The sequence below is a fragment of the Tupaia chinensis genome, unplaced genomic scaffold (genome assembly GCF_000334495.1).
Source record: "Tupaia chinensis unplaced genomic scaffold, TupChi_1.0 Scaffold149502_1, whole genome shotgun sequence".
Classification (NCBI taxonomy): domain Eukaryota; kingdom Metazoa; phylum Chordata; class Mammalia; order Scandentia; family Tupaiidae; genus Tupaia; species Tupaia belangeri.
The window spans coordinates 298388-321654 of record NW_006209346.1 but is presented as its reverse complement, the minus strand read 5'-3'; positions in this window follow the sequence as shown (position 1 = coordinate 321654).

Below are 23267 nucleotides of genomic sequence, written 5' to 3'. Positions count from 1 at the left end.
TGTGCCAGTTGTGTTTTTACACCACAGTTGGCCATGTGGGATTTGGCTCCATATGTATAGGACTTAATTGCTGCATGATGGGGCCAGCCTGTGAATCAAATATATTTTGGACATTTGTAAGTTAGTCAAAATGATTAATTCTTATGGGCTGGGCACACATGCACATGTGCCAGTTGTGTTAAGTTAGTCAAAATGATTAATTCTTATGGATGGGAACTTTCTATAATGGGTCCTTGATACTTTAGCTTTTTTTCTGTCTAATATTTTTGAATTTCATATCAAAAAGGCTCAGGTCTATGCAAATCTGGCTTTTATTGCCTTTTGATTCTTTTCTCTGTCAACTTCAGTCCAACTCTTTCACAGATATTAGATGAGACTTGTTCCAATACTTTTTTATTTGGCATCTTTTATCCCAAGTGCCTGTCATAGAGCATAACAAATGGAAGGTATTCAGTTGTGCTTATGTAGGTTGATCTTTCCTCATACCTCCTTATTTTATGTTGTAGCACACCCTAATGTGCTATATTTAATTCCTTCTTTACATCAATTTTCTTCTAAATTTAATTTGGTTATTTTTGGAAGAGACAGCCAAAACCAATACTAGATTGAATATATAGTTTAAAAGCAACATGAATCTTGCTTAGGAATTGTAGTTCATACCACCTATAGTTGATATAGCTCTTAGCTTGTACATTAAGAACACTGAAATTCCCACATGGCATTATGACCAGAAGAAACCCCTGTGTCTCCTTCTTGAGACCTTAATACTTTTGAGACAAAAAACACAGAGCTTTCTCATTAATTCATTTATTCAGGAACAAATCATTATAGAGTGACTCTTGTATGCTATGCACTTTTGCGGGTGCCAGAGATACAGAAGTGAGATTTGTAGTCTCAAATGAAGAGTGAGAACTAGGAAGCCTATGTCTATAAGCATTGATGCTGCAATCATTTCTGTATGGTGTTACTACTGAAGATTCATTTGACCACTAGGTTGAAACCTGTCTCCTATGAGTGATGCCTTTCTGTGTACAGATACTTAGTCAGTGTTGCATTAGCACCACACATTCCTTAGTTTGTATTTACAGTTGCTGTTCTCCAAAGCTTATAACTGAACCAGTTGTATTTGTGTGAAATCATTTCCAGTTAACTCCATGTTTTCAAAAAGGACTTTTACTATGGTATAACATTTTATAGTGATTAAGCATTAAATTTATAAACAATAAGCGAAACAATTAAAAATAATGCATCTAGAGATATCCAGTTTCCATGTAAGATGTAGAAGACTGTGGAGAATGTTGTTTCTACATGGCAATGAAGATTCCAGAAAATCCTAACACTTCAAGGGCCTGGATAAAGGCAACTGCTATAGGAAAAACACAAAGTCCCGCCCACTCTTAAGAAACAAACTTAAGCTACGGATGGAAAGGCAGCAAATCTTCTTTCATGAAGTTATAAATTAAGATACAGTTCAGGGGGTTGGTTAAAAGAAAAAAAAATGTTCTATGAATTAAGGAGGAATAGAAATCTGTACTGGACCCAGATCATTTGAGGTATCCTAATTCGGGAGAGAGGCAAGTTCTCCAAGAAAGTCCAGTCTCTGAGACCACTGGACACAAGGCCAGCCTATGAATGATGCAGGAGCAAGGCAACTGAAAGCATGCCTCCTTCCCCCACCCCTCACCTCTCTCTCTCTCTCTCTCTCTCTCTCTCACACACACACACACACAATGCTAGAAAGTACCAAGCAATAAGCAATAGCAGTCTAATAGTGGGTGAAAGGCAATAGATAAGGGAGATAACTTCTCTGATATGCAAATACGCAGAGAAGGCATCAAGATGAGGGTAGAAGAGGCACATTAAACTAAAACATTAGCAGACCAGTACCATCTTAAGCACTAGAAAATGATAGAGGAATAAACTAGAATAACAAAATTGGAGTTGGCAGGTGGTGGCATGGTTGTTAAGGGTGCTGGACTCCCACATGGCTGACTGTGGTTCGAGTTCTGGACCTGATGGCTTGCTTTCTCACTTGGGGCTGGCAGGTGGATTAGTAGTTAAAGCGTTGGACTCCCACATGGCTGACTGGTTCAAGTTCTGGATCTGGTGGCTTGCTGTCCTACTTTCCCTCTTTTTGTCTCTCTTTGATCAAACTGGAAAATAATAATAATAAAATATAAATAAGAAAATTCTTTAAAAAGTTTCCTTATAAAATAAAACAAAACAAAACTGGAACACAGTTGAATTGCTAACAATATTGACTCAAACTCTAATACTAAAGACTTGCAAAAGAAACAGACCTATTTGTAGGCATAAAGCCTATTTAACTTAGTTTCTACTGTCCAATATACTATATTCATCATGTAACGAAGAGATAGAACAAGCACTGTCAAGAGACAACGCAATCAACAGAATCAGACTGAAAGATTACCCAGATGTTGAAATTATCAGGCAGGAATTTATATAAACTATGATTAATATAGTGAATGCTTTAGGAAAAAAATATAGACAATATGCATGAATAATAACTAGGGAATATCAACTCAGAGAGGTAAAAATAGGAAGGCAAAAAGAAATGCTTGAAATAAAAATCATGACAATAGAGATGGAAAACTGACTTTTGTAGACATAGCAGAAAAATAAAAACAGCTGAGAAAATAATCAGCTTGAAGAAGTTATTCAAATTGAGACAAAAGGAGAAAACAAAGAGTGACAAAAGAAAATAGAACTGAAAATCCAGGAACTGTGCAAGTGTACCTATATATAATTAGAACTCCAAAAGAGGAAAAGGAGAAAGAATGAGGCAGAAAAATATTTGAAGAGATGGTCAATAATTTCCCCCAAATAGTGATATCAATCTCCAGATCTAAACATGTCAGAGAACCCCAAGCACAGAAATACTAAGCACACCAAACACACATACACACACACACACACACACACACACACACACACACACCAAGAGACGTTTATACTGCTAGAAATAAACAAGAAGAAATTTTAAAAGTATTCATAGAAAAATAAGACACACATACAGAAACAAAGACAAAATTATGATTCCTTGTCATAATCTATGCAAGCTAGCAGACAATAGAGTGATATCATCAGAATGTTTAATGAGAAACAAAAACCATAAATGCAGAATTCTTCTTTAAAGTTTATTTAACTTTATTTGTTTGTTTGTTTGTTTATTTATTTTGACCAGAGAGAGCCAAAGAGAGAGAGAGAAAGAAAAAGTGAGAAAGCAAGCCACTGGGTCTGAGACTTGAACCACAGTAGGCCATGTGGGAGTCCAGCGTCACAACCACCACGCCACCTGCTGGGCCCTATAAATGCAGAATTCATACCCAGTAAAAGTACATTCCAAAACTGAAGGAGAAATAATGACTTTTTTAGACAAGCTAAAGTCAAGAGATTTTACTATTGACAGACTCGCACTATTAGATGTATTAAAGATAGCTATTCAGGCAGAAAAAAAATATTATCAAAGATATGTTTTTGATGTACACCAAGAATGAATATCTCTGGAAATGGGGAAAATAAAGATAAATATAAACTTTCTTATTGATCAGTCTAAAAGATAATTTGCTACCTAAAGCAAAAATCAGAGTGATGTATTATGGCATATGTAAAAGTAGGGTGTATGACCGCAGTAACGCCACGAAGCATGGGTGACCAACTTCTTACACTGCATTTGAAGGAGTATTAGTTTGGAATGCCTGGGCTTCATTAGTAATGAATATCTTAAACTTGAAAGAATCACCTAAAATCAAACATTTTAAAAAGATTTACTAGGTCAAAAATGGAGATAAGATTAGACGTTGGTGCCAGCAGGTGGAGCCCTCATGATTGACTATGCGGTTTAAATTCTGGCCTGGTGGCTTGAAAAACATGCCAGGTTCATGTGTGTGTGTGCCCAAAATCCCAACAGGAGAGTGGAGGAGAAGGCATTGAGGTCTGACCATCCTCCCTGAGGGATGATTTCTTACTTTCTCCCCCTCTCTCTTTCTCTCTCTGACTCTCTCTAGTATGCACATGTGCCCTACAGCAAAACTAAAAGGTAAAAAAAGATTGGATGTAAAAAAGGTAATTAATTCACATCAAGCCGAGAAAATAGCAAAGAACAGATGGAACAATAAAAAATAACAAAACAGGAGTTTGGTTTTGTTTCGTTTTGTTTTTAGAGGTTTGTGTAAGGGCGTGTGCGCCCACTGGAATTTTTGAGACAGGGAGATTGAGAGGGAAAGTGAGAAATCACCCCCAGGATTTGATGGCCATGCCATAATCCCTTCTCCTCTATTCTCCTGGGATCTTGGGCATACAAGTACACATACCTGGTGTGATTTTCATGCTACTGGGTCTGGAACTTGAACCATGGTCGGCCATATGAGAGTCCGGTAATGTAATCACTATACCCCTTGCTGGCACCCATAATAAGAGGTTTTAATAAAAATCCATCAATAGTTGTAGTAAACATAACTATAACTAAACATTGTAAGACTGGATAAACAAGCAACTCAGCAACTGTATGTATCTACAAGAAATTTATTTTAAACTGTATGCTGTCTACAAGAAATTCATTTTAAATAAGGGTTAAAAGTAAAAATATGGCAGCCCAGGTGGTGGTGCAGCAGTCAAAACTGTGACACTCTGTGAGTTTTTATCCAAATGGGATGCTTCTGAGTTTGTGCCTAGAGACCTCCTGTGAATCCCAGGCATGTGTATGTCATTATCTATGTTGGTTAGGTTGGGGGTTGGAGCACATCAAGACCCTTTAGAGGGTGCTCTAAAGGAAATAAAGTAAACATGTTTTAAAAAGTAAATGGGTGGGGGACCAGCAGGTGATGTGATGGTTAAGGTGCTGGACATTCCCACACGGCTGACCATGGTTCAAGCCTTGGATCTGGTAGCTTGCTTTCTCACTTTCCCTCTCTCTCTCTCTTTCTGTGTCTCTCTCTCTGGTCAAATTAAAATAAATGAGTGAATAAATAAAATAAAATTAAAATTAACTAATAAGGTTAAATAAAATAATTCTTTAAAAAAATAAAAAGTAAATGGGTGGAAAAAGATATACTATAAAAACAATGATCAAGGAGCCAGCAGGCACTGTGGTGGTTAAGGACATAGGACTCCCACATGGCTGACCGTGGTTCAAGTCCTGGACCTGGCAACTTACTTTCTCTCTCTCTCTCACTCTGTCCCTCTCAGGTCAAATTGAATAAATAAATAAATAAATAAATAAAGTTAAATAAAGTAATTTAAAAAAATGATCAAAAGAAAGTTGGAGAGGCCAAATATTAGAACAATAACTATTACCAAGGATAATGGGGTACATTACTTAATGATAAAGAAGACGTAACAATTCTAAATTTGTGTGACTCTAACAATAAAACTTCAAAATAACTAAAACAAAAACTAATAAAATTAAAGTTTAAGCCCACAAATCCAAATTACAATTCAAGTCCTCAATATTTCTTATGCAGAATTGATAGAATAAATAGATTTTTAATTCATTTTTCCTTTACTTTATTTTATACATTCAATTACCATATATCACTTAGCTTGTAAAGTGAATTTACCCAACATGAATACACTTCATGCCAGTCAGTTCAGGATACTATAACATTATCATCAACAGGTAATAATCCATTTCTGTGTCTCATAAATGTCTTGCCTCTCTATTTTTCTCCTTAATTTCCTTCCTCATATTCTTCCCCTTCTTCCACCCTCTTCCCACACTGTCTTCAGTATCTCTAACCATTTTCCACCCTTCCATATACCTTAGTCTTACAGCTTCTGCTAGAGAGTACAGATAGATTTTAAATATTAGTAAAGATAGAGAAGTGAATAGTGCTATCAAAAAATTGACATAATTAATAATAGAATATTCTACCACCCACAATAGAATATACATTGTTTTTAAGTGCAAGTGGAAGTCCTTCAAGACAGATATTTCTGGGAACCAGCAGTTAGCGTAATGGCTATGTGGCTGGACTCCCACGTAGTTGACCGCAGTTCACGTCCCAAACCCGGTGGCTTAAACTCACGCCGGGCGAGTGTGTGTGCATGCCCAAGATCCCAAGAGGAGAATGGAGGAGAAGAGATTGTGGCGCAACCGTCCCCCCGGGGGGTGATTTCTCACTTTCTGTCTCTCTGTCTCTATCTGTCTGTCTGGCGAGTGCATGCGCCCTATAGCAAAAACCTCTCCAAAAAAAAAAAAAAAAGATAGATATTTCTGAGCCATAAAACAATCATCAATGAATTTAAAAGAATTGAAATCATACTAAGCATGTGTTCTGATCTTATGAAATCGATGTGGAAATGAACAGAACATAAAGAGTCCCAGAAAAATTTAGAAGCCAAATAGTTTATTTCTAAGAGACCTATGACTCAAGGAGGAAGACAAAATGAAAATGAAAAACAAATTAAAAAACTGAATAAAACTAAAACACACTATATTAATATTTATGTAACACCGTCTCTGAAGGGAAATTCGTAGCATCAAATGCTTATATTAGACAAGAAGAAATATTTTTAATCAATAATTCAAGCTTCCATCTTTAGGAACTAGAAAGAGAACACCTAACCTAAAATAAACAGAAAGAAAAATATACTAAAGATTGGTACAAAAATCAATGAGCTGGAAAACAGAGTAACAACAGAAAATCAATGAAACTCGAACCTGGTTTTTTTAGATCAATGAAGTTGAAGAATTCTTAGGCTAATCAGAGAGGTGAGACAGAGATACCCAATACTGGGAGAGGAGTGACATCACTACAGTCTATAGAAAGTGATGGCGGTAAGTGAATCTATGGTCAATTTAACATGGATACAGTACTTGCCATGGGCTGAGTGTTCGAGGGGAGTACTTAGGTGTTTTATGGCACTGATTGTCTATGCAGTGGCAGAATAAAGGATTTTTTGTGAAGGATGAAGTTGTTGAAGCACATCTGCATGAATGTATGTGTTTCTTAAAATTCAGATGACTGTCCGTTATAGAGGTTGAACTTTATTTGATTAATTCATTAGTTTCATCAGTTTAAGGTGATATAATATTTCTCAACCAATGTTGACATATCTAGCAGTCTTATACAATCATTGGGCTTTTGTTTTTTTTTATATTGGGTTGTTGGGAAAGTCCTAAAACATTTTTGCATGGCAAATAATATCTCCTGACTTTTTTGACAGTTCAGTGTTTCCTTTATGAAGACTTAAAATTTTGCTAGATCCTAAAACATTTAGTTACTGAAAATTCTTTTGAATTAGTTTCTTTGTTCATGACAGAAAGTGTATGTGCATATATGACAGTGAGAGAGAAGTGAGCACGCTCCACAGGACCTGGCCGTACTGTGACCCCTTCCTTCAGTTCTGCACTGGAGATCGTGGGCAGTCAGTGCATGCCCAGTGTGTTTCAGGCTGACTGGGTCAGGGACTCAAACCACAGCCACCATGTGGGATCCAGCCTCTCCTAAGTAGCACATTAGCGCTATGCCATGGAGACAGCCCTGGGTATCAACGTTTCTTGTCCTAGCGATTGGAGGAGACTATGCAGACATAAAACCTGCATGGAATATAAGATTTTGAACTGGATCCTAGAACAGAAAAAGTACATGGAGAAATTGGTGAACACTGAAAAAAAGAAATAGTCTAAAATATTTTATTTTAATGTAAATATATATTTTAAAATATAACATATAATATATGTTACCATTTGTATAATACACACACACACACACATTTTAAAGTTGTTTTTTGGTTTTTTTTGTTTTTTTTTTGTCATAGGGATGTGCGCTTGCTCTGGAGAAACAGAGAGATATAGTGAGAGGGAAACTGAGAAATCACCCCCAGGGGAATGACCACATCACAATTCCTTCTCCATTTTCCTCCTGGGATTTTGGGACGCAGGCACATATGCCTGGCATGACTTTCAAGTCACAGGGCCCAGAACTCGAACGGTGGTTGGCTACGTGGGAGTCCAGTGCCGTAACTGCTACGCTACCTGCTGGCCCCCAAATTTAAATATAGTTTAAGAACAACAATTACAAAGGACAGACTATGATGCAATGGTAAAATGCAGTGAACTGTGAGATAGATTCACATGCTGGTTTGCATGCAGAGACTACTCCAAGTATGCTGTGTATACATATGCCCATGATCTGGTCGGGATGAAACTGGGAGTGGATCAGGGCGTTAAGACCCTGTCTGGCACACTGTATATTTCTCCCTTTTATTCTGTCTCTCACACATGAAATAAATAAATAATCTTAAAGGAATAAAACCTAATACATAAGAAAGTCACATGAGAACAATATAAAAAACAATATTACAAAAATATGAACTCAAAAACACTTCTTTGTGCTAGTTCAGCTGAAAGAAGTTCCTGTAGCATCCACTACTGGCTATCTCTCAATTTGCCTTGTGTGCTGAAGGACATGACACGGGAAAGAAGTGCTCATGAGTGTGTGCAGCTTGTCTCTTGATTCTGGGACACATTCAGTCACAGGAAGGCTCAAAATCCCCTCAGGCAACGATTGAAGGTAAGAGGCTCAAGACTCACCTAATTCTTGTCACAAATATTTAAAAAAATTAATTAATTGTTGCATGAAAGAGAGAGACAGGGACAGTCTTCCCTCACCATAATGACCCCACCATCCCACCAACCCCCAGCATGTCAGCCAGCCAAGGTCACAGGTGCACCCAGGACCCAAACCCTGGGTTTCCCATATGGCTCCAGTATTGTGCAGCTTTCGATGCCTATTGTGTTCTGCAACCAAATGTGAGCCTTTTCTTTGGGGGAATTATCCCAGATACTGTCTCTGAATTTATATTTGAGTGCTCTAGATGTCCTTAGCACCTTTCAGTCTTCTGTTGAAGTTTCTATGTATTTGGAAAGAATTTATAAGAAGTTCCTGTAGCATCCACTACTGGCTATCTCTCAATTTGCCTTGTGTGCTGAAGGACATGACACGGGAAAGAAGTGCTCATGAGTGTGTGCAGCTTGTCTCTTGATTCTGGGACACATTCAGTCACAGGAAGGCTCAAAATCCCCTCAGGCAACGATTGAAGGTAAGAGGCTCAAGACTCACCTAATTCTTGTCACAAATATTTAAAAAAATTAATTAATTGTTGCATGAAAGAGAGAGACAGGGACAGTCTTCCCTCACCATAATGACCCCACCATCCCACCAACCCCCAGCATGTCAGCCAGCCAAGGTCACAGGTGCACCCAGGACCCAAACCCTGGGTTTCCCATATGGCTCCAGTATTGTGCAGCTTTCGATGCCTATTGTGTTCTGCAACCAAATGTGAGCCTTTTCTTTGGGGGAATTATCCCAGATACTGTCTCTGAATTTATATTTGAGTGCTCTAGATGTCCTTAGCACCTTTCAGTCTTCTGTTGAAGTTTCTATGTATTTGGAAAGAATTTATTCTTTTCTTGGCTTGTTTTTTTTTTTTTTTTCAGGGAAATGAGCTTCCTGGGTATTCCTTGAGCATGTTAATGTATCTACACATGCATCAAATATAATCTATAGTCTTTCCTTTAGAAACAAAGAAACATCCAGAAGAAGCTAAATTTTAAAATTATTCTTCTCTAACCCCTTGGTCTATATTCCTCTTTGAAATTGACTTCAAAAGGGCTGGATGGTGTCTCACAGGTAGCATGTGAAGATCTCTGAGGCTGACCACTTGAGATAGTTCTAGGTTAGAAGACCTCCCGAGTCCTCCAGGCACAAATGTTGACGGCCATGATCACAGCCAGCTGAGGTTAGGGCTGATTGCTATACCAAGACCCTGTGGGGGCACTTTTTTTCTGTCTCTGTCTTTATCATTCGTTAAATAAATAAATAAACTAAAAAAAAAAAAAGATAACAAGGTCAGGGAATTCCTTTCTAACTAAAGACACTTTCTTTATATAGGTTTAGACTATACTGCTGCCACCCATAATTCCTCTAACTTAGTGACTTAGGACACACATATAGCAGATCAAATTTCCAAGCCATACGCTTAGGCATATAGAAAATATAACCTTCCTTCCCACTGCGGAACTAAACATGCTTTCTTCCATCTGTCCTTGGAACACACTGTTGCCAATTCAGAGTCAACTTTGTCATCTTAGGTTTTCTTAGTTGATCTAGGGAAAACGTTGTCACTTTACACACATTTCCCCTAATCTTTCTTTCTTTCTTTTTCTTTTTGCGAAATGGCACCTAGGTTTCTGGGGGCCTTCCGAGCCTCATGACAATGGCGTGATGGAGGAATTTTCTAGGCCCCCAAGCACCTCAGCTTGCAGTCTTCCAGGGACCACAACCATGCTCCCCCTGACTACAACAGGAACGTTGTGTTTGAGTCAGTGCTCCAGCAGTGGGTGAACAAGCTCAGTGTCTGCTGCTGGCCCGTCAGCCTCGAGTCTCAATGGCACCTCTGTCTGCTCTCAAAGTGTGAGGACTTCGGGGTGTTTCTGCCTCTTTTTCAGATGGGAAGCAGTGCAGAGACTGCCGCTCTCCTAAAACTGCACTAGTGCATTAACTTAGTGCATTATCGTTCCCAACAACCCCCACTTTGGGGCTAAGCCCAGGGAAGACAGATCAATTCCCACCTCTCAAAGGCCTTGCCCGTTTCTCTCTTGAATTCCCTAGACTGCTCTCTTCTCAATTCAGAGATTTTCCTATTTCCTCAGTGTCAGTGCTTATTTCATTATAGGGAATGATATGAGGGAAGGATGAGAAAAGGGTTGGAGGAAAACGACTGAAACAAATTCTTCTGAATATATCATTTATACTGGGAAATCAGCTTTCAATATTTCACGCAGTAAAAGTGAATTTCTTTTCTCTAAAACTTAGCTCTGGTCTCACTTCCCAAAAGCAGGTGAAAGGAGGGTTATGACCGGACCTAAAATTCTTTTCTTTGATTCTCTTAGATGTTTTAGTATCTAAATCTTTATGGATCTGGGTAGTTTGATGTGCCCATCTTGCTGAGCATGAAAGGCACAGAAGCCTGAGTAAAGGGTTTTTCCTGTCCCTTCCATCCCAGGTTCCAGGGGAGACGGGCACAAACTATGAAAGGGAGGACTCGGGGGTGGGGAGAAAGGCCTTAACTCCCAGGATAGCTTCTGATAAGGACAGACATTAGAGGGACAGTAGCACCTTTTTTGTCCCTTTTCTCTGAAACAGGAAGGAACCTAGCAGAAACCCAGCCATTTATTTATTGAGTCAGTAAATAATTGCACAGGGTCAGTTTGGTGGCAGTGGTAATGCGTTGTTCAAATAATGTTGGATCCATAGGAAGATCGCGGGTTTGGTTCCCAGGTCAGTCTATAGACCCTGGGTACATCCTGGCTGGGAAGGCGTTGGGAAGATCACAGTGTGAAATCCTGTTGAGGGTGCTTCTCTCTCTCTGCCATGGAAAAAAGAATCTTGGGACCAGCAGTTAGCATAATGGCTATGTCGCTGGACTCCCATGTAGTCGACCATAGTTTGCGTCCTGGACCCGGTGGCCTAAAAACTCACGCCAGGCACGTGTGTGTGTGTGTGTGCCCAAGATTCCGAGAGGAGAATGGAGGGGAAAGGATTGTCACATGGCCATCCCCCCGGGGAGTGATTTTTCACCTTCTGTCTCTCTGTCTCTGTCTGTCTGGTGAGTGCACGTGCCCTATAGCCAAAAAAAAAAAAAAAAAAAAAGAAACCCCCCAAAAAAAAAAAAAAAAAGAAACTTTAAATTAAAAATTATAGAGTATTCGGACTAGCAGTTGGCATAATGGCTATGTCACTGGACTCACATGTAGTTGACTGCAGTTAGAGTCCCTGACTGTTGGCTTAAACTTATGCCAGGTGAGTGTGCGTGTGTGCCCAAGATCCCAAGAGGAGTGTGCCCAAGATCCCAAGAGGAAGGGAGTGTGGCGTGGCCACCCCCCACCCAGAGGGGGTGATTTCTTGCTTTCTGTCTCTCTGGCTAGTGGATGTTTCCCCCTATAGAAAAAAAAAAAAAAAAAAAAAAAAAAAATTATCGAGTATTAACTCTGTGCTGGGTCTTGTGGCCCTCGTCAGTGAATTATAGTACGGTCCAAATGGAAGAGGATCGACATGTAGAGTGAGGGATAAAGACTGAGCCGTGAGACAAGGAAGTGAGCACCATTGTCCCCCAAAGAACTGGGAAGTATGGGAGGTTGAAAGCATGCTGTTTCCAGGCACCATCTTGAAAGAGTCACCAACATTTTATTGACGCCTAGATATAGGCTTTGTAAGATGCATTATTATTTTAGGAGCCATGCAGAAAAGGAAAAAAAAATGTTGTCAATCAAATATGAACAATACTTTCTTGTCAGTTTGAATTTTATTTTGTTCTTATTGAAAGATGATCCTATTTAGATGTAATTTTTAAAATCAAAGATCATTTTTGTTTAGTCTTCAAAAGGAAAATACAAGTAAAATACATTATTTAATCTATTTCTTGTCAGAGTCATTCAGTGGATTGAAAACGTGTGACACATATTCACTATGGAATATTATTACTCAGCCATAGAAAAAAATGATGAGACCCTGGCACTTAATAGAAAATGGGCACATAAAGAAGATTTAATGCTGAGCAAAGTAAGTCAGACTATGAAAGAGATGCATTGTATATCCCCTCTTACTATATACTGAATGTTTGCACTCTATGGCAGAAACTGAAAGATTAGAAGGTATAAGAACAGGTGTGGATACAAAAATGGTGTGAGGGAGGGTGGACAATGAGAGGAAGGAGAGAGGGAATCAAGGGAAAAAAAAGCAAAGCATTTGATGGACACAAAAATGGAAAATTATCTGTTGTTGATAATGTGTTTAGTAATATCTTTGACTGGGCTAATATAAGAAAATTCATTTTGTGTGCTGTCAATATGTACAGTGATTAAATATAATATTAAAAAAGAGAGAAAAGAGGAATGTAGATTCTGCAATAGTCTGCCCGGTAAAAAAAAAAAAAAAAAAAAAAAAAAAAAAATTATCGAGTACCAACTCTGTGCTGGGTCTTGTGGCCCTCGTCAGTGAATTATAGTACGGTCCAAATGGAAGAGGATCGACATGTAGAGTGAGGGATAAAGACTGAGCCGTGAGACAAGGAAGTGAGCACCATTGTCCCCCAAAGAACTGGGAAGTATGGGAGGTTGAAAGCATGCTGTTTCCAGGCACCATCTTGAAAGAGTCACCAACATTTTATTGACGCCTAGATATAGGCTTTGTAAGATGCATTATTATTTTAGGAGCCATGCAGAAAAGGAAAAAAAAATGTTGTCAATCAAATATGAACAATACTTTCTTGTCAGTTTGAATTTTATTTTGTTCTTATTGAAAGATGATCCTATTTAGATGTAATTTTTAAAATCAAAGATCATTTTTGTTTAGTCTTCAAAAGGAAAATACAAGTAAAATACATTATTTAATCTATTTCTTGTCAGAGTCATTCAGTGGATTGAAAACGTGTGACACATATTCACTATGGAATATTATTACTCAGCCATAGAAAAAAATGATGAGACCCTGGCACTTAATAGAAAATGGGCACATAAAGAAGATTTAATGCTGAGCAAAGTAAGTCAGACTATGAAAGAGATGCATTGTATATCCCCTCTTACTATATACTGAATGTTTGCACTCTATGGCAGAAACTGAAAGATTAGAAGGTATAAGAACAGGTGTGGATACAAAAATGGTGTGAGGGAGGGTGGACAATGAGAGGAAGGAGAGAGGGAATCAAGGGAAAAAAAAGCAAAGCATTTGATGGACACAAAAATGGAAAATTATCTGTTGTTGATAATGTGTTTAGTAATATCTTTGACTGGGCTAATATAAGAAAATTCATTTTGTGTGCTGTCAGTATGTACAGTGATTAAATATAATATTAAAAAAGAGAGAAAAGAGGAATGTAGATTCTGCAATAGTCTGCCCGGGTTGAATCCCAGCTCTGCTACTTAGCAGCTGTGTGAACCTGGGCAAGTTACTTAATGTCTCCGTGCCTCAATTTTGCAGTCTTTCAATTGCCGCTAATACTGTATCATTGGGTTGTACTGAGATTAAGTGAGTTAACACATGTAAAGTGCTCAGTGTGCTGTCTGGCACATCTGCAGCTTGATAGGAGTGTTATCGATTGTTACTGCCCCCTTGGCCATTCTACCTTTGTAAGAGAGAATCAGATTGGATTTTTGCAGTTCTTTTTAAGTGTTATAAGTCAGCTCATCATATTCATTAATATATGTGTTATGGAGTACCTGCCTCCTAGGAGACAGAGTGCTATATTTTATGTTTCTGCATATCCTGAGGAAGAGAGGGGCTGATAATAGGGCCCAGGGCATACATAGACTCAGATGAAAACACAGGCACTTAGGGTTATTTGTTGTGATCATTTTGGTAATAGCACAGTTTGAAAACAAATTCCAGGAACTCAGATATGCATTCACCTCCTGATCTCTCTATGAGCCTGTTAGCTCCTTAAACCTAAAGTCCTGCCATTCTGTTTTTAATTGCCTGCCATGTCTAGCCAGTTGATGAGAACAAGGCAAATGTCAAAATATGCTTCTTCTCATGGTCAGACTCAACCAGACTTGTCTAGCCAAGTTATTTATCTTAGATGTACAACACCGTTCACGTGGGAAACTTCTATTTGCTCACAGATCGAAGCAGAGAATATTTTGAATAAAAAAATGTGATAATTGACTAAATACTTCCCCCAAAGGTTACAGTTGCTCCCATCTACACTGTTTGCCTTCTCGATTAAAAACAACAGGACAGGGAACCAGCAGTTAGCCTAATGGCTATGTTACTGGACTCTCAAGTAGTCGACTGCAGTTCGCGTCCTGGATCTGGTGGCTTAAAACTCACGCTGGGCACGTGTGCATGCGTGCCCAAAATCCCGAGAGGAGAGTGGAGGAGAAGGGATTGCGGCGTGACCATCACCCCTGGGGGGTGATTTCTCGCTTTCTGTCTCTATGTCTCTGTCTGGAGAGCACACATGCCCTATAGCAAAAACCTCTCCAAAAAAAAAAAAGAAAAAAAAAAAAAAACCAGGACAGAATATGCCTTTTAAAAATTTTGTTTTTATCTTGAATCTACTGAAAACTATGCGCTCTCCCCACCCACAGAAACACACATTGTTTTTTAGGCTGTCCAGACAGTCTTCATAACAATCACTGCCATTTATTTATTTATTTATTTATTTATTTATTTATTTAATTTATTTGTATTGTTAAAATGCTACATCTCCATTTATTAAACTCCAATCTGTTTTTTTTTTTAATTTAACACCAATCTGTTTTTTAAAAAATGTTTTGCTTTTTTCTTATTCATGTAGATTTAACTGGAAATGAATTCACTTGATTCTGGTCATCAGTTCAAAAGGGAGCCCTCAAGTGACTGTAGCAGACTGTCCGAGAGCAGTAGGCATTAGGAGATTCTGAAGAACAAGTACAGGTATAATATTGTCACATCTTTGGCAGGAAAAAAAAAAAGTAAATATCTGACCAAGATTAAAACAAAACAAAACAAAACATCTATTGTGTCTTTTGTTTTTCTGCTGGGAGCACATGCACTCTCCAAAGAGAGAGATGGCAACCCCTCACAGAGTGTGGTTATGCCACAATCCTTTTCCCACCATTCCTCCATCCCATCAGGATTTGGGGCATGTGAACGCATGTGCTGGCAGTGTTTATCAAGCCACCAGCCTAGACTCAAACCTCAATTTCCCCATGGAGTCCTGCTCCCAACACACAGAGCCTTACCACAGTGTCACAGCACTGGCCCCTTAAGCAATATTTTAAATGTTTTACATGTAAAAACGAATTGAATCCCCATACCAACCAGAGAGGCTCTTCTTATCCCTATTTAACTGACACAATGAGCCATTACTTGTCCAAACCACAAAACTGAGAAATGGGAGGACTAGACGGTGAGCACGGGTGATGTGGCTCCAGCACCCACCTTCTTTCTGGTGTGTGTGTTTTATATTCTACTTACATTTATTTACACATTCTGCAAACATATGTATACACAAAGCCATATGGACGTCTTCAGAGGAGCACATGGAACATTACGCATATATGCAGACCACAGCTATCGCGCCTCTGCAGCAAGCCAGCTTCTGGAATTTTCCTTCCTCCTCCAGAGTGTTCTGCCCTCCTAAAGCTCTAATTCATCAGAAAAATAATGCATCCTAAATTGTTAATGGTCTTATTGAGTGACTATCATAGCTTTCCCAGGTAATATATCTTCAAATCCAGAATACTGAACTTAATGAAGAAATGTTTACTTAGGTTGATGAGGCAAATACTTTCTGCAGAGAAAAAGTAAATCCACAGCCCTCCGTTATCAACACCAATGGCCCTGCACATACTTTAGGTCAGGTTATAATGAACTTGGAAAGTTAGGCTTGCACAGAGCCGTGAAAGAAATGAGAGAGGTAGGGACAGATATTCTTAGACAGGCAGGTGTTCCTAGGTAAAATAGCTATCTCTTCGGAGCCTCCAGCATGAGACTGGAATAGACCTGAATGTTACCTCAGAAACAATCGTTAACTACAACCCAGTGTCTCCTGAGCTAAGTTAGACTTTTTAAATGCATACTAAATATAATGTGTGAGAGAAGAATGTCAGGAAGATATTGTGCTCTTCAAAAATTTCTTTGTTTAAATGACATGCTTTGGTTCATGAATTAAGTGATAGTTTTTTGCCCCCATTCTTTAAAGAGTGTTAAACATTATTATTATTTTGTTTTTCATAGTGAAAGCAAAAATAATAGCTGTGTCTCCTAAGTGATGGTTAATTTTAGGTGTCGATTGGACTGGATTAAGAAATACCTAGAGAGCTGATAAAGCATTAATTCTGCATGTGTCTATGAGCGTGTTTCCAGAGGAGATAGGCGTGCGAGTTGTTAGACTGAGTGGCGAAGAACTACCCACGATTTGGGTGAACACCATATAATTGGTTGGTGGCTCAGATGGACCAAAAGGCAGAATAAAGATTGTATTTTCTTGGGTCCAACAGGTGGTGTGGTGGTGAAGGTGGCTGGATTCCCACATAGCCAGTCACAGTTCGAGTCCCAGACCTGGTGGCTTCAAAATCATGCTGAGTGAATGTGGTTGCTTGCCCAGGGTCCTGAGAGGAGAATGGAGGAGAAGGGATTACAGCTTGGCCATCCCCCAGCAGGCGGATTTCTCAATCTCCCTCTTTCTGTCTCTCCTCTCTCTCTGGCAAGCACATGTGCCTTTATGGCAAAAACCTTTAAAAAATGTATTTTCCCTTCTAGAACTGGAACATATTCTTTTTCTCTTGTCCTTAGGCATCAGGACCCCACATTCTCTGGCAAGTAAGACTTGCACTAGCAGCTCCTCCCCACTCCCTCTGGGTTCTTAGGCCTTTGACCTCAAACTAAGAATTACATCATAAGCTTTCATGGTCCTGAGGTTTTTGGATTCAGACTTAACCATACTACCAGTATCCCAGGGTGTCCATATTCCAGATGGCCGATTGTACAACTCCTTAGACTCCATAATTATACAAGCCAATCCCCTAAAACATTTTCTCTCCTTTCTACCAGTTGACCAGTTGACCCATCTGTGGGGGGGTTCCAAGTAACACCAGAAGCTAAAAGAAAGACATGAGGACATGGAATTGACTCTCCCTTAGGGTCTTTTGTTTTTATCGCCAGTGGGCAGGTGTGGTCGCTGGAGAGAGAGAGAGACAGAGAGAATACCCTCTGATTGGCATGGTCACTCCATGATTCTCTTTCCATCATTTCTGCATCCCATCAGACTTGAGGCATGTGTGGACATATGCCCAGCATTTCTTTGAAGTGACCAGGTCCAAGGCTCGAACCACAATTGGCCATGTGAGATCCAGCTCTGGATGCACAGCGGCTAACTGCCTTGGAGTCTTCAGGAGAGCATGGCACTGCCAACAACTTGATTATAAACATAGAGTCTTCAGAACTGAGGACAATACATTTTTGTTGTTTCAAGTCACCAGTTTGTGGCACATTGTTACAGTAACCTTAAGAAACCGTTGGGCTGAGGACAGGTCACCTTCAATGTTTCTCTTTACCCTATTGATGATTAGCTGGTTATTTTTAAAAACTACAGGCATGGGAGATGTTCTGAAAAACTGCCCTTTTGCAAAAAATAATGTACTTCTATAAAGGACATTTTCATTAGTAAAGTTATGTGTACCTGTAAGAGGGCTGCTCCTAAGACAACTGGTGTCACTGTGAGGTGCTCATTTTCCAACAAGGCAAACTTCATTCAACATACGTTTCTCTCACCCCCCAGAAACTCTGAGCTCCATTCTTTCCTGTATCTCAGGATGCTACATAAGCGGCAGTCATCTGGACCTCTGAGTTTCCTATTTCTCGTGGATGGCATGTGTAATTAAAATTGTGAATTTGAGGGGGGACAGCAGGTGGCACAGTGGTTGAGTCACTGGACTCTTGCATAGCCAACCATGGTTTGAGTCCTGGACCCGGAAAATTGAAACTCATGCCAGCTGTGTGTGTGTGTGTGTGTGCGCACACGTGAGAGGAAGAAAAGGGATTGCTGCGTGGCCATCGTCCCTGGGGGGTGATTTCTCACTTTCACTCTCAGTATCTCTCCATTTCTCTAGCGAGCACACACACCCTATGGCAAAAATCTCTATTAAATTTTTTTTTTGAATCTGCCTTATGCCAATTAATTTGTAGCCCAGCCAAATAACCCAGAAGGGCAGAGGGAAGTCATTGTTCCTTCCCCTACAAAGCAAATACAGCCCACAATCCTAAGCAATATATCTTACCACCAGTTTACTGTAGAAATTTTTGAAAATGAAGAAAATATACGAAGCACTCAAGATCCTCTGTTCTAGAGACCATCACTATCGATTGGATATTTTAAGTTTTCTTTGCTTCCCCACAAAAGCCATTCCACCCGCTTCTACCTTACATATAGTAGTAGCCTTCTTGTGTACTTTCTTCTTTTTTGTTTCATCAGCTCCTTTCCTTGTGCGACATGCTTTAAAAACAGTGAGGCTAGCTGTCAACCTCGAAATCCCATGTTTCTTCTTTTTTTTTTTTTTTTTTGGAGAGGTTTTTGCTATAGGGCGCGTGCGCTCGCCAGACAGACAGAGAGAGACAGAGAGATAGAAAGCGAGAAATCACCCCCCAGGGGGGATGGCCACGCCGCAATCCCTTCTCCTCCATTCTCCTCTCGGGATCTTGGGCACGCACGCACACGCGCCCGGCATGAGTTTAAGCCACCGGGTCCGGGACTCGAACCACGGTCGACTACGTGGGAGTCCAGCGACATAGCCATTACGCTAACTGCTGGTCCCTCCCATGTTTCTTCTTATCACCATCATCATCATCATTTCAACTAATTGTCTGGCACCCACCTTCTTAATCATCCTACTTGTACAGACTTTCACTTCTGTGACATCAATTAGTATATCAGAATTTACTTTCATCATCTATGTCTTTTGATCATCTATCCATATATACGATCTTTTATATCTCCAGCTTGCATTATCAATAATTAATTCAAGTTATATCTTATACCTCTCTGATTATCTCCCCAATTCTGTTTAATTGACTGTTTCATTCAGGCACTGAGATTTGTGTGTGTGTCTGAAAACTGCAAGTTTTATCTGATTTTTTCTAATGTCTGCCTTATTGGTTATATCGTGCAATTGTTTCTTTTTTTCAAATATTTTCTTAAAAGAATTATTTATTTAATTTTATGTATTATTATTATGATGTTTTAATTCACCAGAGAGAGGGAAAGTGAGAAAGCAAGCTGTCAGGTCCAGGACTTAAACCACAGTTGACCATGTGGGAGTCCAGCACTTTAACTACTTCACCACCTGCTGGCCCCCATTCTATCATTTCTTGATTTTTTTTAATCCTTTCTCCCTTTTTATATTCAGCTTTTTTTTAAAGAAAAAATTATTTATTTATGTATCTTTTTATTTGTTGTGATTTTCAAGACACCAAGTCCAGGACTTGAACTGCAGTTGGCCATATGAAAATCCAGCACCTTAATCATCCTGCCACCTATTTGACCCTTTTCCGCTTTTTATGTATGATTATTTTCCATTATTTATCAAATCAGTCCGAAAGCTGGTCTTTGATAGCTTAAATATTTCATTTTAAAATTTCTACCGTCTCTCTCTTACTCCTTGTGAGTTTTCTTTCTTTTCTCTCTCTCTTTCTTTCTTTCTTTCTTTCTTTTTTTTTTGTACTGGAAGGTTTGTGTGTTTTATTTTTAAGTTGTGAACTATATCATATTGATTAAATCTGCAAGAATTCCAGGAACCTATGTTGAAGATGCCCATTACAGTGATGTAAACACTTCCAGGCAACCCCTCCTTACGGCTCCCTCCTTTGCTCACTGTAACTGGCCACTGCTCAAGTTTTACTTCACTGTTATTGTTACTCTTTATTCATATCTCCATTCTTTAGAAATTTCCCTTCACTTTAAAAAGTCTGGCAATGCATTAGCATGTTTATTATGTTTGTATAATTTACCATTTGATTGTATTTTATCTGGAAGTTCCTACAGAGTAACTAGTAAGCCATTTTACCAGAAATTGAAATTCACATCTTTTTTGATGAAGCAAGATTTCCATGTGAGGCTCAGAGTTTGTGTTGTCTGACACTCTGGAATTTTGCACACATTTTCCAGAAGGAAGACACACCTTCTGATTACCCATGTCCAATCATTCTAAACTCTTTTTCTCAATGAGAGAAATGAAGGTCAGAGAGATGAAATGACTTGTTCACATTATTCCAGGAACTGAAAAGCTAAAATAGGCTTAGAATCCATCATGAAAAATCCAAGAAACTATTCAGGTTTATCTGGTTATCTGTGAATAGGACTCTGAAAAAACGCTCAAAACAATGGTACAGTAAGAGCTCTCTGGCAGCAGGCTGTCTGGCCTGTATAAATAATGCAGGATGTCTAGCAAAGATGCCTTTTTAACCTGTGCCGTGTGTACAAACACGAACTCCCTTCATCTTCGGTTTGATCAGTACCTGCAAGATAGAGTTATGATCCACTGGGAATAAAAACATTTACCAATTGAGCCTTTTGAATCCTGAACATCCACAGGTTGTCCTCTTCAGCAAAGTGTAATAGGCTATCCTCTTCTATCACAGCAATCGCTCTTCAATACCACAGGAATGGCCCACATCTAGACGCCACACCTTCTAAAACTCAAAAAAGCACATACATGTGCATTTTCAGACTGCTAAAACTGGGTGCTTATCTTCTGGAGAGATTTTGCAAAAGTCTCCCTTTCTCAGGGTTAGGTGGTAGTGCAGAGGTAATGCAACTGGACCTGCATGGAAAAGATTCTGGGTTCACGTCCCAAGACTTCCCTGAACATGCTGGGTGCACTTACATATGCCCGTGACACAGGCCAGCTGAGACTGAGGGTGGGTTGTGACGCTAAAATCCTGTTGTGACTGTCTCTATCTCAGAATAAATAAATAAATAAATAAATAAATAAAAAATGTTAAGTAAGAAAGAAAAGAAGCAGCAGCAGCAGCAGCAGCAGCAGCAGCTCTCCCCTTCCCAGAAATGTCCACACTGAACGTTTGGAGTTTGAAGTCTTTATTTCCTGTGCTCTAGGTTGACTTAGTCATTTTGGATCATAGAATAAGGAGGGAAGGGATCTGTTTTCAAAGATTGCTTTAGAGGCCTGGCTCACCTTTTTGGTAGTCAAGTCAGCAGACTAGGTATGTCTATAAGTAACATGGAGAGAGATCTTTCTGAAATCAGTATATGAGTTTTTGTAATTAACACTTGCTACAGCCCTGTACCTACTGTTAAGTTCTGATGCAATACTTGTTGATTGGATTAACACATGAAAAAAAGAATATATAAACCATTTCTGAGCTTTAGTGACAAGTATAGCTTTGTACCACTGGGTGGTGCTATAAAACCACTCTCACACACAGGTATAAACACCTTCAGGACTTTCTGGCTTTCTAAGCAGAAGATCCATCTTCAACTCAACTTTTTAAACCATCCCAATCGAATATCATGCAGCTTTTTCTTTCTGAGACAAGCTAGAAATGTTTCAGATTCATTACTGAAAGCAGCACGTGTCCTGGAAACACTTCGGATAATATTGGATCTGCACAGAATATTTCTGCAGCTCGGATGGCCAGAATGCAGATGCATTTGTAGAGTGTGGTTGCTGTTGTTTTGGTCAGGGGTGACAGTATCAGTTAATGAACACAAAGCCAAGAAACCAAGAATTCTGAGGTTTGAGTCCCAAAGTCAACATCCCTGTATGACTTTCCTCAAAGTGGGAATATTCGAATTGTGTGCTTGTGCCTTGCCTCAAGGATCTAGGGACATTTCTTACTGCTAAACTATGCATGTGTGTTTGTGTGTGTGTGTGTGTGTATGTGCTGCTTGGAGTGGGTGCAAAAATGGAGTGAAAGTGGGACTGTCTCTTCCAACCCTCTCAATCAGAACATTTTCATGCTTTTATTTTTGTTTAATTTTTAATTTGTTAGAGGGCATGTATGCCTGCTGGAGTGGAGAGAGACAGAGAGACAGAAGGAAAACAAGAAACAGCTCCCATGGGGAATGGGTCATGCTTCAGTCTCTTCTCCTCCATTGCTCTGTTCTTTAGGGATTTTTGGGCCTGGCATGTTTTTCAAGCCACTGAATTTGGGACTCGAACCACATGGTCATCTGGGATCCAGTTGCCTTAACCACATCACCACTGGCCGGCTCAGTTTGTTCTGTTTCTAACAATATTATCCTTGGGCCAGCTCTGTGGCCTAGTGGTTAAGGGGGACAGATCCCATATGGCTGATTGTGGTTCAAATCCCAGTCCCTGAAGCTTGAAAAAGATGCCAGGTGAGTGTACATGCCCCGTATCCCAAGAAGATGGAGAAATGGAGGAGAAGAAATTGTAGCATGACCATTTCCCATTAGGGGATGTTCTTTCCCTTCACTCCTGTCTCTATCTCTGGTAAGCACATGCAATTTCTGGCAAAAAGTCAAAAAGTCAAAAAGTCCTCCTAAGAAAATCTGAACAAGCTACAGGGCTCAATTATTTCATTGCACCCTTCTGCCATTCTGTAGTTCTAGGGTCTTTGGTTTTTGTGGTCAAAGTTTTCACCCTGGTCTGCCTCTGCACTTACTAAGAAGACATGAGGTTCTGAATCAGCCCGAAAGCAGTGTCTCTGCTTCCTGCAGCTCACTCCTCCTCCCTCTCTTGGTGCGTGTTTTTTTTTTTTTTTTTTTTTTCGCCCCTAGCG